The sequence below is a fragment of the Macaca mulatta genome, chromosome 4 (genome assembly GCF_049350105.2).
Source record: "Macaca mulatta isolate MMU2019108-1 chromosome 4, T2T-MMU8v2.0, whole genome shotgun sequence".
NCBI classification, from domain to species: domain Eukaryota; kingdom Metazoa; phylum Chordata; class Mammalia; order Primates; family Cercopithecidae; genus Macaca; species Macaca mulatta.
In genome coordinates, this window is record NC_133409.1 from 77,088,060 (window position 1) to 77,101,381 (window position 13,322).

The 13,322-nt window shown below is 46.5% G+C and overlaps 1 protein-coding gene and 2 pseudogenes across 2 annotated transcripts in view; 1 reads left to right on the top strand and 2 right to left on the bottom strand.

Annotated features, from left to right (window-relative positions):
- The first annotated feature begins 1,204 nt into the window (after window positions 1–1,204).
- TULP4 (TUB like protein 4) overlaps window positions 1,205–13,322 on the top strand; it is a 289,361-nt gene continuing 277,243 nt past the window's right edge. Inside the window, exon 1 of the mRNA XM_015137047.3 lies at window positions 1,205–1,316. The gene's annotated coding sequence lies outside the window, so the exon portion shown is untranslated. The remainder of the gene's footprint in view (window positions 1,317–13,322) is intronic.
- LOC705281 (signal recognition particle subunit SRP72 pseudogene) lies at window positions 7,707–8,544 on the bottom strand (annotated as a pseudogene).
- Window positions 8,661–9,866, bottom strand: LOC144329416 (signal recognition particle subunit SRP72 pseudogene; annotated as a pseudogene). The gene has a single exon (XR_013416274.1). The product of XR_013416274.1 is annotated as a signal recognition particle subunit SRP72 pseudogene (transcript).

Sequence of the window (13,322 nt, forward strand, 5' to 3'; positions counted from 1 at the left end):
CTAGGTAGCATTTGTCAAAATTTATAAAATAAGGCCAAGTGTAGTGGCTGATGCCTGTAATCCCAACACTTTGAAAGGCAGAGGCAGGAGGATCACTTGGAGCCAAGAGTTCGAGATGAGCCAGGGCAACAAAGCGAGACTCCTACACTCAAAAAAAAAAAAAGTCACAAATGAGCTGGGCACGGTGACGGGTACCTGTAGTCACTAGCTACTCGGGAGGCTGAGGCGAGGCATGGAATTTCAGAATTTAACAAACTCGGTCCAACATTTTTTTTTTTTTTTGACAATAGTCACAGAATCAGGAATTCTTAAGTCTGAAACGGATTCGAAAACTTTTGCAGACAAGCAAACTAGAAAACAATGCTGAGCCCTTGCGGAAGAGTGGCTGCTATTCCTAACCATATGGGGCCTCTAATGCTGCAAATCAAGGAAAAAAGAATGCTGCTTTTTTTGTTGTTGTTTTGTTAACCACACGTGTGAAGAGTCACACAATCAGTTATGCTATTTCTTTGCACAAGCTGGAAAAAGGAGAGAGTATGAAGTTTCGTTGTTAACAGGACATCCATTTAACAGGAGGCGGAAGGCTGTGAATTGTTCTTTCCTAAGTTAAAATGACGCTATCCAGTCCTTTCTCCATAGACAACTGAATAAGAGATCCTCTGTCTGGGATGTCACCATCGCGGCCACTCCGGTGACCGTTTTCCCGGGGAGCTGCGCGGGTCGGTGGTGCCAGCGCCTCTGTGCTCCCGGCGGCTTTCCCTGTAAGACATAATGGGACTGGGACGTCCACTTCCGGCTCAAACGAAGTTCAGACGGCTCGCTAGCGGCGCGGTGCCCGGGTGCTGAGGCCGTCCCGAGCCAGGAGACTGGAGGCCTAGGCCCGGCACTGTGGGCATCGTGGGCACCGTGGCGCGGTGCGGGCCGGGGGCGGGGGTCTTCTGGGGTGGCGGCGCCTGGGGTGCGAGCAGGTGGCTCGGGCAGGCGGCGGATCCGGTGGCGGGCGGCGCGGCGGCCCGCGGCGGGGCGTGGGGCACGCGAGCCCTAAGCCGGGAAGGAGGGCTGCCGGGGGGCGCCAACGGCCGGCGGCGGGGGCCGGAGCGGTAGCGCCGGCCGGGGAGGCGCCGCTCGCCGCGCCGGGTCACGTGGCGCGGTCACGTGGCGCGCAGCCGGGCCGGCGGCGGCGGCGGTGGCGGTGGAGGGAGGCGGAGACTCGGCCGAGACGCTGGGGGAGGCGGCGGCGGCGGCGGCGACGCGGGGCTGCCGGAGGCGGAGAGGCGCGGAGGAGCCGCTGGGGCTGCCGCTACGGCCGCCCGGAGGTGAGCGGGCGCCGGGCCGCTGTCGCCGCCGCGGCGGGCTGGGCGCCGCGCAGTCCCGCGGGAGGGGGCGCCGGCCCGAGCGCCGTCCCTGCCCCGCCGGGCGTGTGTCCCCCTGCGGCGGGCCCCGGGGTCGGCGCGGCGGGCTTGGTGAGCGCGGCGGGCGGGGGTCGGGGCGGCGGCTGCGGGAGTCTCGGGAGGGGGCGGCGCGAGGGGGCGTCTGACCCGGGCCCGGCGGCCGTGGCCGCTGCTTGGCTGTGGGAGCCTTTTGTCTCCGCGTGTGAGAAAATGGGGCGAAAGCTGAGCGCGGGGCGGGCGTGCGTGTGGGGTGGTGCGTGTGGTGTGTGTGTGAGATCGGGAGGCGTTTGGCTTGGAGCCATTTTTTTTTTTCTTAATTGTGGAGACAGAAAATCCCTGAAAACGGTTTCCCCAGGGAGACTGGGCTGCGCTCCTCCTCTTCCTCCCCGGCGTCGGGCCCTAGCGGCTTCCCCGGCCGCGCCGCCACCTCCCCTGCCGGGCCGGTCTCCCCAGCCCGCCCGCCCCACCTTCCGCGAAGCCCCCGGGCAAGCCGGGTGTCTGCAGAGCGGGCCCGGTCACCTGTCGTGGCAGCTGCATGGAAATCCCGGCGCTTCTGCTGTCTGGAGTCTGTGCTGTTTCCTCTGGCAAATCACGGAGATTCTGCTCCCAGCACCAACCCTTCCTCTTTGCCATGCGCTCCACAACACGGAGCAGGACGCCGATTCCAAAGTTTGACCCGCTTGGGATAATTAGCTGGAAGGTGTCTACTTCTTCCTGTGGTGACACCGCTTCAGGGGTGGGAAGGTGAGGGTGGCCTGGCTTTGTGGAAGGAAGTGAGGGTGACACAGCCCTCTCCGGGGTTGATGTCCGTTAGGGACCTATTCCTTCTACCTGCTGAACTGCCCTTGTCATCAGAAAGTCTCTTAAGACTTTCCGGTCGGGGATAATCAACTCCCCTCGCCAGGAACTGTCTCCTGGATCTCTTTGGGGTCTCCCCCCACCCCCCTTTTGTTTTACAGTAGTTCAGCACCTTAAGGATATCCATTAAGTCATTGCCATAGGCAGGTTTATGAAAAAGCACAGAGGAAGTTATTTCGAAGGTTTTGAAGAACATAAAAACCCGTTGTAGGGGTGGGTGTGAGTGCCTTCCTTTGTGCCTCTTCCTCCGTGTCTGGGGTCTCCATTTCTCAGTTGAAGTTCTTGCAGACAAACCCGCTGGGAATGGTGCCGTGGTCCTGGAAAGTTCTCCCCGGGCTCCGCAGCGCCAGATTGCTGGGGTGTGAGATCGTGATGGATGACAAGTGATAGGGCACCTTGCACATAGCCAGGCTGCAATCCAGAGAGGCCACGGGCAGACTCATCTCGCGTTGTGCAGTGATAGCCACGTTCTGAATGGGAGAGTCACAAGTGTCCTGTCTTCTAGTGAAGTCCTCGTTAGATAACTGGCATGAAAGTGCTGATATGAATAAATTGTGAATAGCTAAATTTGATGTTTAGTTCCTCAGTTGGAAGAATAGTACTTAATTTGTATGAAAGTTGTTAGACGATGTGAATTTCCTTTAAGAATTTTAAGAGCTGTGTATTAGGGCTGTGGAAGTAGCAGGTTTATTTATTTTTGGTTTTGTTTTTTACATTATGTGGGGAGGTGTTGGCTTCCAAAGTTAAAGTCCGTAGTGCTGAATTAGAGGGAGGAATATGGGGAAAAATGTTTTCAACACAATGGAACTTTCATACATGGAAGATGATTAGGAAGTCATGATTACTTCCCGTGGTTGAGAAATACGAACTTTATGCATTTACTATTGTTTATTTTAAAATAATGTCCTCTTCATTTAGAAAGTTTGTGTGTATAAATCATATTTAAATCATATTTACCTTTCAGCCTTGCATATGGAGTTCTAAGAGTGCTAGTTTGGTTATTCACAGTTTTTTACCTACCAAAACTCTGAATAGAAAAAGATTTTTAACCCATAAAGCAATGTGTGGTACCTGAAGCCTGTTTTAAATGGAATCATCCAACATTGGCGCTGAGATGGCGAGTAATGAAAGAAGGATCAGGTCAAATTTCAGCCCTCTCACTGGATAGTTTATAGGACAGTGGGAAGCCCAGGTTTTCTTTTTGATTTTGCTGTAGATTCCAGTATCTGAATTCAGGAAGGTTTGTGGAGTGGCTACCATGTACATGGCTAAGCTAGGTGGGAATGTTTCTTCATCTCTTCTACTCATTTACAGCATCAACTAACAATCTCCTGGAGAGAGTGAAGATATAGAGTGGCTCAACTATGCATGTGATTTGTAAAACGCATTTAAACATTGAGTTTAAACGCATTTCTCTTAAGAAATGCTGTGATTTAGTTACTGCATGGGTTTCTGTTTAGGATTCTGTGAAGCATTTCAGTATTACCAAAAGCCTTACAGAAATTGTACATTTGTCTGTAGTTGAGACTGCATGGAATATGTAATTAAAATGTCAAATTTTTAAAATTTGGCTGAGATAGTGTTAATTTAATTTCTAAATTCTAACATGCTAATTTTTTTGTGGTAAAATGTGCGTGCCATTAAATTTATCACCCTGGTTGGGTGGGGTGGCTCACGCCTATAATCCCAGTACTTTGGGGGGCTGAGGCAGGTGGATCCCTTTAGGCCAGGGGTTCGAGACCAGCCTGGCCAACATGGTGAAACCCTGTCTGTACTAAAAATACAAAAATTAACCACTCATTGTGGCACACACCTGTAATCCCAGCTACCTGAGAGGCAGAGGTGAAAGAATTGCTTGAACCTGGGAGGCTGAGGTTGCTGTAAGGTTGCAGTGAGCAGAGGTTGCACCACTGCACTCCAGCCTGGATGACACAGTGAAACTCTGTCTCAAAGAAAAAGAAAAATAATTTTAAGTGTATGGTTCAGTGGCATTAAGTACATTCATGTTGTCATGCAACCATCACTTCTGTCTAGAACTTTGTTCAGATTCCCAAACTGAAACTCCAGACCTGTTAAACCCAAACTCCTTGTTTTCCCCTCCCTGCATCCCTTGGAATTCACCCCTCTATTTTCTTTTTTTTTTTTTTTTTGTTTTTGAGATGGAGTCTCACTCTGTTGCCCAGGCTGGAGTGCAGTGGCCGGATCTCAGCTCACTGCAAGCTCCGCCTCCCAGGTTCACGCCGTTGTCCTGCCTCAGCCTCCCGAGTAGCTGGGACTACAGGCCCCCGCCACCTAGCCTGGCTAGTTTTTTGTATTTTTAGTAGAGACGGGGTTTCACCGTGTTAGCCAGGATGGTCTCGATCTCCTGACCTCATGATCCGCCCGTCTCGGCCTCCCAAAGTGCTGGGATTACAGGCTTGAGCCACCACGCTCGGCCTCACCCCTCTATTTTCTATCTCTACGAATTTGACGACTCTAGGTACCTCATATAAGTGGAATCACACAGTAATTGCCCTTTCATGACTGGCTTATTTCACTTAGCATGATGTCCTCAGGGTTCATCCATGTTATAGCATATGTCAGCATTTGCATCCTTTTGTTCTTGCTGTTGTTTATAGAGACAAGGTCTCATTATGTTGCCCAGGCTGGTCTTGAACTCTTGGGCTCAAGCAGTCCTCCCAGCTAGGCCTCCCGAAGTGCCCGGTTTACAGGCATGAGCCACTACGCCCAGCCGAATTCCCATCCTTCTGAAAACTGAATAATATCCCGTTGTATGTATATACCACATTTTGTTGATAAACGTTTTAGATTTTTGTATACTAAGTGTTAGTAACTGTGGTACTTCATGATGATCAGGAACCTTGTATTTGACCTTAGTGAAAAGACCATGAGGCAATGATCAGGAACTCTGACTAGAAGTTATAGAACACTTGTTTTATTAAAACAAATTTAATTAAATGAGTTAAAACAAATTAGTTATTTAATGCATAGAAACTCTTTAAAATAAGGATCCATGGGGAATAAAACCAGTAAGTGTGTTAAATCCTTGGTGGGTCCTATCACTTCCCTTCTATGTGGATGATGACATTTACAGCACATCTTTCTGAAGTTGCGACTGATGCAGATGTTGTTGTTTTTAAAATTCCAGCTAATGTTACAGTGGTGGTATATTTCGCTGAATGGAAAGGTATATTCATTTACAGGACTCCTTTAAAATTCAATAAATCTTAAAGGGAAATATAGGTAAATGTTAATAGAATTCCAGTATGGGAAAAGTCTTTCTAAGTTTAACACCAAATAGAAACCTATAAAGTAAAAGATTTGACAGCAGTTTTTACAGCGTATGTTATTTTCAGTGTCTGTATAGTGAAGAATGGCAGGAGCAAAAAGACAAATGACAAACTGGAAAAATATGTGCAACATATATTAAGCATCTCAATTTATATAGAGCCATAAAAATCAGTGAGAAAAAGATGAACAGTTCATTAGAAAAATGGGCTAAGGACATGAACAGATCTTTTTTTTCTTTACATTTCAACTTTTTATCATGGAAATCTTCTTTTTTTTTTTTTTTTTTTTTTTTGTTGAGACGGAGTCTCGCTCTGTCGCCCGGGCTGGAGTGCAGTGGCCGGATCTCAGCTCACTGCAAGCTCCGCCTCCCGGGTTTACGCCATTCTCCTGCCTCAGCCTCCCATGTAGCTGGGACTACAGGCGCCCGCCACCTCGCCCAGCTAATTTTTTGTATTTTTAGTAGAGACGGGGTTTCACCGTGTTAGCCAGGATGGTCTCGATCTCCTGACCTCGTGATCCGCCCGTCTCGGCCTCCCAAAGTGCTAGGATTACAGGCTTGAGCCACTGCGCCCGGCCTATCATGGAAATCTTTTTTTTCTTGTGGCCATTCATTTTGTTAAGTGAAGAACGTCAGTGTATTAAGAAGGTCCCTCTTTATCACATGATATTTCTTAGCAGATATTTTGGAATGCTCAGAAGATTCCACTTCCAGTCACCTAAGGCCTCCTAAGACATAATTTAAAGTGGGACTTGAACAGAAGTGTCTTCAGACTCTAACTGAAATAGTAGAAGTAGTTTCTGTTTAAATCCTGGAAAACCTTAGATAAGGTTTGTGAAACTGAAAAAAGATCAAATCAGCACACACAGATAAAGGATACAACAGATACCAAGATGGGTAAATGCCCGATTTTTTTTTTTTTTTTTTTGAGATAGGGTCTTGCTCCGTCACCCAGGCTGGAGTGCGATGGCCCCATCTCGGCTCACTGCAAGCTCCGCTTCCCAGGTTCAAGCAATTCTCCTGCCTCAGCCACTTGAGTAGCTGGGACTACAGGTACATGCCACCACACCCAGCTAATTTTTGTATGTTTAGTAGAGACAGGGTTTCACTGTGTTGGCTAGTTTGGTCTTGAACTCCTGACCTCGTGATCCACCTGCCTTGGCCTCCCAAAGTGCTGGGATTGATTACAGGCATGAGCCACCACGCCTGGCCGTATTTTCAGTCCTTATAATCTGTACAAAGCTATGAGGCAACCAGTAGACCGTATCTCACTAGGCAGACTTTGAGGAACATGTTTCCCATTTGAAATACAAGATATTATTTATGAAAATAAGGAGATGAAGAGGGAGAAGTTCTGTGCTTCTTGCTGTATTTACCTTTATTATATTCCTTTTTTTTTTTGAGACGGAGTCTCGCTCCTGTCTGGGGTGCAGGAGCCGGATCTCAGCTCACTGCAAGCTCTGCCTCCCGGGTTCACGTCATTCTCCTGCCTCAGTCTCCCGAGTAGCTGGGACTACAGGTGCCCGCCACCACACCCCGCTAATTTTTTTGTATTTTTAGTGGAGACAGGGTTTCACTGTGTTAGCCAGGATGGTCTCGATCTCCTGACCTCACGATCCACCTGCCTCGGCCTCCCAAAGTGCTGGGATTACAGGCGTGAGCCACCGCGCCCAGCCTGCTGTTTCTTTTTTTGTTGCTGGAGCCCCTGCAGGTTTCTGGTGTCTTGGGGGTATGATGTTACTTGTAGAGGCAGATAGTGTCGCTGCACTGCCAGGTCCTGGGGAGGTGGGTGGGCTGCTCACAGTTTTACTGGCATCCAGTTCAGATGAAGCTCCTGCAGTTGCACCCTGGGTCCCTTTTCCAATCTGATCCTTCTTTTTACCTTTCCTTCTTCCCCAGATAGAAAGAACATTCTCGCATTGGCAGCCATCTTTCTGGATCTGGGGTAACTTTTGGGTCATAAATCTTTTTTTTTTTTTTGAGACGGAGTCTCGCTCTGTCACCCGGGATGGAGTGCAGTGGCCGGATCTCAGCTCACTGCAAGCTCCGCCTCCCGGGTTTACGCCATTCTCCTGCCTCAGCCTCCCGGGTATCTGGGACTACAGGCGCCCGCCACCTCGCCCGGCTAGTTTTTTGTATGTTTTTAGTAGAGACGGGGTTTCACCGTGTTAGCCAGGATGGTCTCGATCTCCTGACCTTGTGATCCGCCCGCCTCGGCCTCCCAAAGTGCTGGGATTACAGGCTTGAGCCACCGCGCCCGGCCCATAATTCTTAGGCAGTTTTGCCTTGTTTTTCTTTTTCAAATCTCCCTTTCCTTGTTCCTTTGGTTGAGTATCTCTAGTAACTTTTCCACCCTTCCAAATGTACGTGGCACCAGGAGAATTTTCAAGAGCCTCAACATCTACTTTTAGAGGCATGCTATCTAATGATGGCAAGTGTTTACCAAGAGCTTTGCCTTTCTCTGGATCTACAAGTGAGTAAGCAGAAATAAGCCATGCCAGGGTGTGAATATCTTTTGGATTTTGTTTCCATAGCTGTTCTAGGTCACTAATTGCCTCCTCCTCCTGCCCATATTTGAGCTTGAAGTTTGCAGCTTCTCTTATCAAGGACAAATGAGCAGGAGATTTGGGCTGATGGTTTTGATACCACCGGATAGCTTGTGTGAAGACATCAGTGGTACTATTAATATCTTCTTTGTGGCAATACATGGTCGCTAATGCAGACCCCATGCCTGGCTTCTGCTTTAACTCCTCTATGCTTCTCAATATTAGACATGCTAAGAAATAGTCTCCTGAGAAATTTTCAACTGTGCCATGGTCAGCTTAATTTCATCTGCATTTTCTTGATGCTGATCTGAAAATTCCTGAAGCAGCTCTATTGCTTTTGTGTGCTGCTTTTCACACAGAGCTGGGTGGCTTGGATTAACACAGGTAAGAGATGCTCGGGACTGTGAGACTGTAAACAGGCAGATATTTTGAGGCAGTGTTTGGCCTGGTTTGTGTACATAGCAAGTAATGCCTTGTTAAATTCTTTTTTGTTTTTTTTTTTTTTTGAGACGGTGTCTCGCTCTGTCACCCAAGCTGGAGTGCAGTGGTGTGACCTCGGCTCATTGCAACCTCTACCTCCCCGGTTCAAGCGATTCTTCTGCCTCAGCCTCCCGAATAGCCGGGACTACAGGCATGCGCCATCATGCCCGGCTAATTTTTGTATTTTTAGTAGAGACGGGGTTTCACCATATTGGCCAGGCTGGTCTCGAACTCCTGACCTTGTGATCTGCCTGCCTCCTCCTCCCAAAGTGCTGGGGTTACAGGCATGAGCCACCACGCCCGGCCAGCTTTGTTAAATTCTATAGCTTGTTGTTGTTTCTTGGAAAGCTTAAACTCTACTCTTTCCGCATTTGTTAATTTCACTTTTTTCTTGGAGTCAAAGACATTTTGGTCCTTGTTAATGGTAATGATGTTATTTGCAATTACAGTTAGTAACCGCACATCGGTTGGTTTTAGTTTTATTATTTGATTGTAAAGTTGCAAAGCCTCCTCAGTTTGACCCTGAAGCTGCAGGATATAGGCCATCTGACCATGAATGATGGCCAGTCCTGCCTGTGGGTCTTCCTCAGTCCCATCAGTGTCTTCTGATAATGAATGGTGGCAAAGACCTTCAGCTTTTCCTAGGATTTTCATGGCCTGGTTCAGCTGGCCATGGATCAGTGCGCATGCAGTGTTGTAGCACAGCTCATGTGTGCCTTCTTGGAAGCCCAGGCTCTCTGGAGCCACTTTTTCCCCGTTGCTTTGAGCTGCAACAAATGCTGAAGGGTTTGTTTTCCTCTCCTCATCATAATCATCGTGGGAGTTTCGGACGAGATCTCTTCATGCTGCTAAGCATTCATCATAGCATTCCAAACGGTATAACACTGGTCCATAAAGCTCCTTCAGTTTGTCTGTCTGCTGGTTGGCACTTTCTGTTGTCTTCAAGGCATTCTCAGTTCTGTTCAGCCTGTACTAGCAATACGCCTTTTCAAAGGAGAGAGAGTTAATTGGCTAACAGTTTGGTGCGAGTATTGATGACATTCAAGGCTTCCCTGAAACTTCCATTCTGGATAAGGCATACCACTTTACAGTGCAGGCCAGTTACATCATCTTTGTTGATCTGCAGTATCTTATTGACAGTCTTGAGAGTGCTCATGAGGTTGCCGTTCTGGCCTTACCAGTTTGTTTCACTCCAAAGTGCAGGCACTGAAACTCCACCCCACTGCTCCTGTCGCCCAGGCTGGAGTGCAGTGGCACGATCTCGGCTCGCTGCAACCTCCACCTCCTGGGTTCAAGCGATTCTCCTTGCCTCAGCTTCCCAAGTAGCTGGGATTACAGGTGCCCGCCACAACACCCGGCTAATTTTTTTTTTTTTGAGACGGGGTCTCGCTCTGTCACCCAGGCTGGAGTACAGTGGCCGGATCTCAGCTCACTGCAAGCTCCGCCTCCCGGGTTCACGCCATTCTCCTGCTTCAGCCTCTCAAGTAGCTGGAACTACAGGCGCCCACCACCTCGCCCAACAAATTTCTTTTTTTTTTTTTTGTATTTTCAGTAGAGACGGGGTTTCACCGTGTTAACCAGGATGGTCTCCATCTCCTGACCTCATGATCCGCCTGCCTTGGCCTCCCAAAGTGCTGGGATTACAGGCGTGAACCACCGCACCCACACCCCCTTGGATTATTTTAAAGCAAATCAAGCTGTCATATAATTTTGTCTGTAAATATTTTAGTATATGTCTCTAAAAGAAAAAGACCGCTTAAAATACTTACAATACTATTATCTTACCTTAAAAATTTTTTTCTTAGTATCATCAAATATCCAATGAATACTCCTTGACTGCAGTATATATTTGTGTGTGTGTGTGTGTGGGCGTGTACGTTTCTGTGTGTTTACATCATATCATATATATTTATATATATATGATTGATTGAATTAAGATCCAAATAAGGTCCATACATTGCAATTGGATGGTTTAAAATCTCTTTTAACCTATAGGTTCTCTATCTTTTTTTTTCTTTGCAAGTTGTTATTAAAGAAACTGAATTTTACTCTTTGCATCCTTATAATGTAAAATATGTTCTTTTATTTCTTGTGTTTCCTATACATTAGTAGTTCATTGTAGAGCCTTAATCAAAAGAATCCAATTTTATTTTTTTGTGAGGGCAGGATTATTTTCATCAGGAAGTCTGATTTCTTTCTTTTTGTGAATTAGCAACCATTCTTGAATGTTAACTTGGTCCATGAGTTCAGGAGGGATTACAATGTGGTTACATCCTATCATTTAGTTATTAGCTGAAATATATATTTTTGTGTGTGTGTGTGTGTGTGTGTAGAAATTCTCCTTTGTCAATTATTTGGTTACCTTGAGGTATAGAGTATATAGAAAGGGTGTGAAAAGTGTCTGATTATTTCCCTTGATTTACCGGTTTTGAAAGTTATGATTTGGCCCCCTAGCATCCTCTGGTGGTGGTGGTGGATGAGGGTTTTTAATTTTAATTTTTTCGCATAACATTATGAACTCCTATTTTAGCATATGTGGTGTGTTTCAGTCCATTGCAGTTACTGTCCTTTTGATGCTCAAATTGCCCCCTCTTTGGGCAGTGGAGGCTTATTTAGGTTGGCCCCTGAGTCCTTCTGACGTATCTCTAGTAATCTCAGAGCTTCCTTGCTTTATGGTATGATGAGATGTTTCAGGTTCATCCTGTATACTTTCTGTTTCAGACATGGAATCAGAGCAGACCGTTTTTAAAAGAAAAAAAAAAAGGAAAATTAAATGTGCAATAAACAAAATGTTCAGTTTTACTAGTCATTAAATAAATAGAATTCAGAGCAAAAGTAGATACCATTTGTTATGGACTGTGTGTTTGAGCCCCGCCACCCCCCTTCATATGTTGAAGTCCTAAGTCCCAGTATGATGGTATTTGGAAGTGGGGTCTGTAGGAGGTAATTAAGGTTAGATGAAGTCATGAGTGTGGGGGTCCTCATATGGGATTAGTGTCCTTAGAAGAAGAGACAATCAGAATGTTTGCTTTTTCTCTCCCCATGTGAGCCCACAGCAGGATGGCAGCTGCCTACAAGCCAGGAGAAAAAGCCTCAGAATGAAACCTACCTTACTGGTACCTTGATCTTAGACTTTTAGCCTCCAGAACTTCAAGAAATAGATTCCTGTTGTGGCCGGGCATGGTGGCTCATGCCTGTAGTCCTAGCACTTTGGGAGGCTGAGGTGAGAGGATCACTTGAGCACAGGAGTTTGAGACCAGCCTGGGCAACATAGTGAGACTTTGTCTCTATTTGTTTATTTTTTATTTAAATAATAATAATTTAAAAACCCGTAAAATAAACATAAAATAAATTTCTGTTGTTTAAGCCACTCAGTCTGTGGCTTTATGGCAGCCTGAGCAGACTAAGACAGTATTTTTTAATGATTATGTTTGCAATATAATTTAGACAGAATTTTTTTATTTTTTTGGAGACAGGGTCTCACTTTGTCACCCAGGCTGGAGTGCAGTGGTGCAATCATGCTTACTGCAGCATGGCCTCCCAGGTTCAAGCAATCCTCCTCCTTTAGCCTCCTGAGTAACTGGGACTACAGGCATATATCACCGTACCTGGCCAATTAAATTTTTTTTTTTTTTTGTAGAGATGAAGTCTCACAATGTTGCTCAGGCTGGTCTTGAACTCCTGGGCTCAAGGGATCCTCCTGCCTTGGCCTCCTGAAGTGTTGGGGTTACAGGTGTGAGCCACCGCACCTGGCCTAGACCCAGTTTAGACCTTTATGGATTTGAAGTGATTTGGTAAAGTTTAATATACGGTATCACGTTATGATGACTTCTGCTGTTCCTTCTCTTGGTAATCTTATTATTTGGGCATCTCCTGTTGGGGAATGCGAATGATAAGGATGATGGTAATTCTCGGTGCTGGTGCAGATGAAGGGAGGTATGTCCTCTCAGCCTAAATAAACATTGATGCACTCATTCCAGATAGCTGCTGTTATATATCACAATGCAAAGTGTGCATAGCCTTCTACCCAGAAAGTCCACATTTAGTAGGAATTTATCCTGAAGAAATAATAGGAAATGTTAGAACAGATATGTGTGCATAGTAAAGAACAGCAAATAACCTTAGATAAGGAATGATTTAGATAGATTATATTATCTTCCTTGCATGCAGCCGTTGAAAGTGATGACATGCGTTTATAGTAACCAATCCGGAAAGATACCCATAATATATTATTGAGTGAAAAAGATGGGTTCCATAAACATAGGCACAGCACTTAGAAACATACAGGCACAGAAGATGCTGAACAACTAGGTTTTGAAGGCTGAGCTCAGGGGAGCTTCAGAAACCACCTGATAGATGTTTGTTTAGGTCACCATGGTCTCAAAGACCGCACCAACTGCTTTAATTCTCCTGTCATAAGATTCAGATTTCCTGGACTGAGCATATGATTGACCTTGGGTAATTTGCCTACCCCTTGCGGGGGGGTGTGTGTGTGGGGGTGTGTGTGTGTGTATACTGCTCTCAATTGACATTTCCATAAAGACCATATAGAATGTGAACGGACTCACAAGGAGAGTTGAGATTATTTTAACCAAAGAAAGGGGAAGACATGCCAGGAAGACAAGGAGATAGATGCTCACTACCTATTTAGCTAAAATTATATACATTCTGGGTGGCTCTTGCCTGTAATCCCAGCACTTTGGGAGGCCGAGGCGGGCGGATCACAAGGTCAGGAGATCGAGACCATCCTGGCTAACA